The sequence below is a fragment of the Stegodyphus dumicola genome, chromosome 10 (genome assembly GCF_044657685.1).
Source record: "Stegodyphus dumicola isolate Sdum_Otavi_A_Nest chromosome 10, ASM4465768v1".
Classification (NCBI taxonomy): Eukaryota; Metazoa; Arthropoda; class Arachnida; order Araneae; family Eresidae; genus Stegodyphus; species Stegodyphus dumicola.
The window spans coordinates 89,177,529-89,183,528 of record NC_140777.1 but is presented as its reverse complement, the minus strand read 5'-3'; the positions used below and the strand labels follow the sequence as shown (position 1 = coordinate 89,183,528).

At 32.9% G+C, this 6,000-nt stretch overlaps 1 long non-coding RNA gene across 3 annotated transcripts in view; it reads left to right on the top strand.

The window, feature by feature from the left end:
- The first annotated feature begins 1,627 nt into the window (after positions 1–1,627).
- LOC118194396 (uncharacterized) overlaps positions 1,628–6,000 on the top strand; it is a 1,067,480-nt gene continuing 1,063,107 nt past the window's right edge. For all 3 annotated transcript variants that reach the window (XR_015043453.1, XR_015043456.1, XR_015043455.1), the window contains exon 1: positions 1,628–1,792. This is a non-coding gene — a long non-coding RNA (uncharacterized LOC118194396). The remainder of the gene's footprint in view (positions 1,793–6,000) is intronic.

Here is a 6,000-nt window from a genome sequence, read left to right as displayed (position 1 = left end):
TAAATATAAATAAAGAGTTTACTGTGTCCTCTGGAGATTGGCCACGAAACGAGGAACATTGAAATAAGAACCAGAACATGGAAAGAAGGTGCATGGTGGGGATTGCTGAGGCTAAGCGGAACACTTTTCACTATTATCGTACATGTTAGGCATACAGTTATATTAAGGATGTGCTATAATAATCAGGTATGTAAAGATGATCAAATACATTACAAATTGTGGACTAACTAAGATGCTAAAACTCTCAATTGACTGTCTTATCTTTGGTGAAAAAGTAATTGTTCGGAGTATTTTTGCTCTCCTGTGGCCAAGTGGTAAAGTCGCTGAACACTGGTAGTTCGGTACGGGGTTCGGATACTGCAAACAGGCTTGGGCATGGCGCTTCGTCGTTTTCCCCATGTGGTACGTGCATACGAGCCAGTTTCTCTTAGGAAGCCCTCCACGAAGACATCCCTTCATTTAAGTAGATAGCCTTCTAGGCTTTGCCGTAATTACATAAGCCAAACCGTAATATTTTTCCACCTATTCAATTTATAAATGCAGCAGAACTTCAGATATTCCGAATTCTTCTTTTTAGGCTAAATAAAACTATTTTTTATTATATCTACTTTTTTCCTTTTATTTTAATAATAAAAAGATGCAATACAGTGAGGGGTAATTTTGAAGATGCTATTAGATAAATTTGAATGAATGCATATAACATTTAGAAAGACTGTACCGTATAGAAAATATGAAATTTACACCTGAGGGGGGAAACATTGCTTATTCCACTCAGAAACAGATTTAAAGTATAGCTGACTGCAATTTGCATAAATGGAACTCTAACAAAACTGCAGATAGAGATTGAAAAAAAAAAATTTTTTTTTTTTTGTTTACGATGCTGGTAAATTTATATTAAGCCTTTTTTTATTTGTTTCTAACGCCTGTAAACACTAATGAAGAAGAAGTTACATATTTTAGACTTGCTTCCTTCTTTATCCATGGTTCATTGCTTAACCTTAACAAACACAAGCTTTTTGAAAATAAGACGGAAAAAAAGTAAGATTATGCCATTTTCCTTCTCCAGCAAGGAAGTTTTGTCTTGTAATATGTAGTTTAAATGTAGTAGGTAGATTTCTGGTGAACACTTAACTATTTTTAATTGCGCAATTTTGTCGAAACAAAGTGCGATGAAAGGAAACAAAATTTATTCACACTCATACAAATTTAATGTTTTTAATTATTTAGTAAAATAACCAAGCCCTATTATTTGGATAATGGGCTGCATTCCTAGTCATCCCGGATATTTGAAGTTCTGTTTTGTTATGTTACTGCTGTTTAAAATAATTATATTGATAACGAAATAAAGCGTAAGTTTTGAGTCTCCAAAATTAGAGCTTCCTTGCTAAATGTAATTATTAATCCAAAAAAAATCTTTAATTGGTAGGTAATTATACTATACAAAGCAAAATGGACACGAAATCCGCGAATTAAAACAAGATGTTATATTGCGCGACATTGTTTTCTTTCCTGCGCCACACCTTTGGCCGGGATGCGAAAACATTACGACATCAGCGTCAGATGGCGCTGAGGTGTGTCTTCCAACGTTTTGACTTCGCCCGCTCGAATGTTATTTCAGTGTGCAGACGACACGGTTGTTTAGTTGGTGGAGTGAAAACCATTTCTTTGCGTGTTTTTGGTATTGGTGACATAAATTTGTCTTGATAACAGAGCTTTTCTGCTTGGATTATTACCTTGAAGAAGACTGAACAATTACGCCACTGTTTGTCGCGGAATTTAAAAAGAAATTTCGGTAAGTTTTATATTTTCTTCTGTGCGTGCTGATTATTGTATACTCGTGCTTTGAGTGCACATGTTTTAGAAAACTAATCGCAAACTCCAAACTTTGCTTGCTATATATCTCAGCTTTACCTTAAGGGGACAGTGGACGTTCAAATACTTTATTTTAATTATTGTCATAGAATTATGAAATTTTGCATGCATGTATATTTTAATATAATTATATCAAATATCTTTGAAAAAAATTTCTGGATCATAGCAATTTAATTTTTTTTTCAAATTTTTCAAATTTTTTCAAAATGTTCCATGCGATTTAATTTTTTTCTGTTTCTTGTTATTTTTGCTTTATTTTGATTAAAAATGCATTGCAAACCCAACTTAGTATCAATTAGTGAATTGCATTAAATGTTAGTTTTTAATTAATATTTCTTTCACATATACCTGAATTTTGGACAAAATTTCCCACTTTAATTGGACTTTTATCCCCTTAATGAATTCGCATTCAAATTGGTGTGTGTAATTAATTATGGCAAAGCACACTAGGGCTATCTGCCTAAGGGGAGGAATGCCTTCGTGGAGGACTTTCTAAGGGAAACTGGCTCGTATACACGTTACACACGGGGAAAACCACGAAAACACCCATGCAGCCAGCTCGTTCGCGGGATTCGAACCTCGGACCGAACTACCAGTGTTCAGCAACTTTACCGCTCGGCCGAATTCGATTTCAAAAAATTCGCATTCAAAAATGCGTACTAATTTTTGTTACATGTATAAATGGGAATCTAAATTACAAATTACAGTCATTTTGAACATAAAATAAAGCGCATGGAGCATTTTGAAGATGCAATAATTGCGAAAATTTCATTATGAGAAAAATAGGCTTTTACTAATAAAATCTTAGATTGGTAAGAAATACTTAATATTATTTTAGAAATTTTCTCGAACACTTTCAGTAAATTCATCCAAATACATTTTTTTAAAACTAAGAATCACTTTAAAAACGTCCTGCACCATATGTTTCCCCTTCTTCATTTACATTTTTACTATGTTTACGTACCTTACATAGTTTTTTTTTTTTTTTTTTTTTTGTAATTCTTCTTTTCTTGTATCCAGTGGAACCCCTATTTTTGCTTTGATGTATACGACATTTATCTTGCCTCTTTCCAACAGATATTGAACATGAATTTATATCTTTATGTTCCATACCTAAAGTATTTAAACACTCAAAATTGAAGTCTCTAATTGCTGTGATAACAGCTATTTCGAGTCTGTTTTCAATACAAATGTTTCCTTCGGGCAGTTCGCCCACCAGCGGCCGAGCGGTAAAGTCGCTGAACACTGGTAGTTCGGTCCGAGGTTCGAATCCCGCGAACGGGCTGGCTGCATGGGCGTTTTCGTGGTTTTCCCCATGTGTAACGTGTATACGAGCCAGTTTCCCTTAGAAAGTCCTCCACGAAGGCATCCCTCCTCTTAGGCAGATAACCCTCGAGGCTTTGCCATACTCACACACACACACACACACACACACACACACACACACACACACACACACACACACACACACACACACACACACACACACACCTTCGGGCAGCTCTTCCAAATGTCGCTATGTGAACTCTCGTTAGTGTTTTGTATTTTTTCAGATATGGATCATGCTAAAAGCTGATTACTGGCTAGTCATTCGTACACTGGCAATATTTTGGATAAAAAATTTACTGTTGATTTGTTTTTCATCATTGAATGATATTTAGGTTTCATATTTTTAGCAATGCTACACTTAAAAAAAATGATATGACATCTGTTGGGTATTTATAATGTCTGGGTAACTCATCGGTGAAACGAACTTGCATAAATTGCAGTCTTCACAACCTTACACATTTATATCTTACTAACAGTAAAAATATTGTCGCGGAAATTAAAATAATGTTTCTCAAATGTTTGTTAACCTTTTTATTGACATTTAAATGTCACAAAAAAGGTAAACAAGCCTATTCAAACGCTTATAACTTCTTTAAAAATAATTTTACATAAAAGCGTTTTTTTTTTTGTAGACGATGGAGTTAAAAACCGAAGAATATTATCATATGAAATTTTTATTTTCCAATTTTTGGTCGATTTATGCTAAAATCATCTTCCACTGTCCCCTTAAATACAGTGTCTCACAAAAGTGACGCGACACTTGTGCTTTACAAAAGGAAACTGTAATAAAATAAATTAAAAAAACATGTAAACATTTTTATGGATGTGTTTCATACTTAAATTTAGTAACAATTATTACATAACATACATTTTCTCAAAATACTAGTTTAATAAAAATACAATTATTTAGAACGGAGCAAAAAATGGCTCACGTAAGTGATGGGACACCATTAGATACTACTACGTACTACAATAAAAATTTTTTTGGTGATTTTTATTTTTACTTAAAAGCAATTGGCAATAATTTATAAAATCGTCTGTACTATTTCTCTCCAGTTTGTTTTGGAATTTTTGTGTTTTTTAGCTCTGTGCAGCCATGAATGCTAAACGAAAAGAAACTGCCTGAAATTCGAAAATTAGTTATTAATTTGCATATTGAACGTGGTAAATCTATTAAAGAAACTGCTGAAACTGTTAACTTGAGTCATTCAACAGTTTTCAATATCATTAAACGATATAAAAAGAATCATATGATTCAGGATAAAAGAAGACCTGGCCGACCATCAAAGCTATCCAATGGAATAAAGCGAATTATCGTTCGAAATATATATATATATATATATATATATATATAAAAATCCGAGAATGAGTGCTCCTAAAGTTGCTGCTGATTTACAAGCATTATATGGAGTAATTGTTAATCCTGAGACTATTAGAAGAGTAATTCGATCTGCTGGATATCACGGTAGAGCAGCCAGGAATAAATTCTTCGTAAGTGAAAAGAATAGAAAACTCAGACTGGCTTTCGCAAAATCCAACATAAATATGAATTCTGATTACTGGAATGAAGGTATATTTGCTGATGAGAGCAAATTTAATATATAGTTCTGACGGTAGAATCTTGGTGTGGAGAAAACCCAGGGAAGAATTTCGCAAACAGAACTTGGTGCCAACAGTAAAACATGGTGGAGGAGGAGTTATGGTATGGGGGTGTATGTCGTCCACTGGATTTGGTAATCTTGTTTTTATTGACAGTATAATGGATCAGTACAAGTATATTGACATTTTAAATCAAAATTTAAAATCTTCAGCACGAAAATTGAACCTTCGTAACGATTTTAAATTCTACGAGGACAATGACTCCAAGCACACTGCTTTGAACGTTAGACTCTGGCTGCTGTATAACTGTACTGAAATAATAAAAACACCACCACAATCTCCAGACTTAAATCCCATAGAGAATATTTGGCAAGAATTGGAATCAAGAATTCGCAAACACACCATTTCTTCAAAAACAACAATTAAAATCGGTGCTTCAAGAAGAATGGGGTAAAATCACTCCAGAAATCACAAAAAAAATTAGACGAATCCATCCCAAGAAGATTAAATCATGTTTTAAAAGTAAAAGGAAATCCATTAAAATATTAAAACCTTTTAAAAAGTAAAATTTTTGGATAAATATTTAATGGAAAAGTAAGTGTCCCATCACTTATGTGAGCCATTTTTTGCTCCATTCTAAACAATTGTATTTTTATTAAATTAATATTTTAATACTTTGAGAAAATGTATGTTATGTAATAATTGTTACTAAATTTAAGTATGAAACACACCCACAAAAAATTGTTACATGTTTTTTTAATTTATTTTACTACAGTTTCCTTTTGTAAAGGACAAGTGTCCCATCACTTTTGTGAGACACTGCATGTAAATAGTTACAATGTATTAAATTCCTTTATTTAATAACCGTCTGCGTTTTAAGTCAGTCTGCGTATGGGGATTTTAAGTTAATGCATGTTAGGAGTTTGTGACCAGTTTATTTTAGAGAAGAACGAGTGTTATTTTCATAAATAAGTTCAACTACAGAACAGTACTAATACTGGTTTCATTATTAAGTATTTATATTGTCACGAGACTAAATACAATTTATAAATTCGGCAAAAATATAGCATTGGTTAAATGTTTTTAGTAATGGAGGAAGATGCCGTTTAAATTCAAATAAAGTGCATTGCTCATTAAAATAAAGTAATAAGTGCATTGCTCATTAAAATAAAGTACCGGCTTTAGCTGGAATTGCAAAAT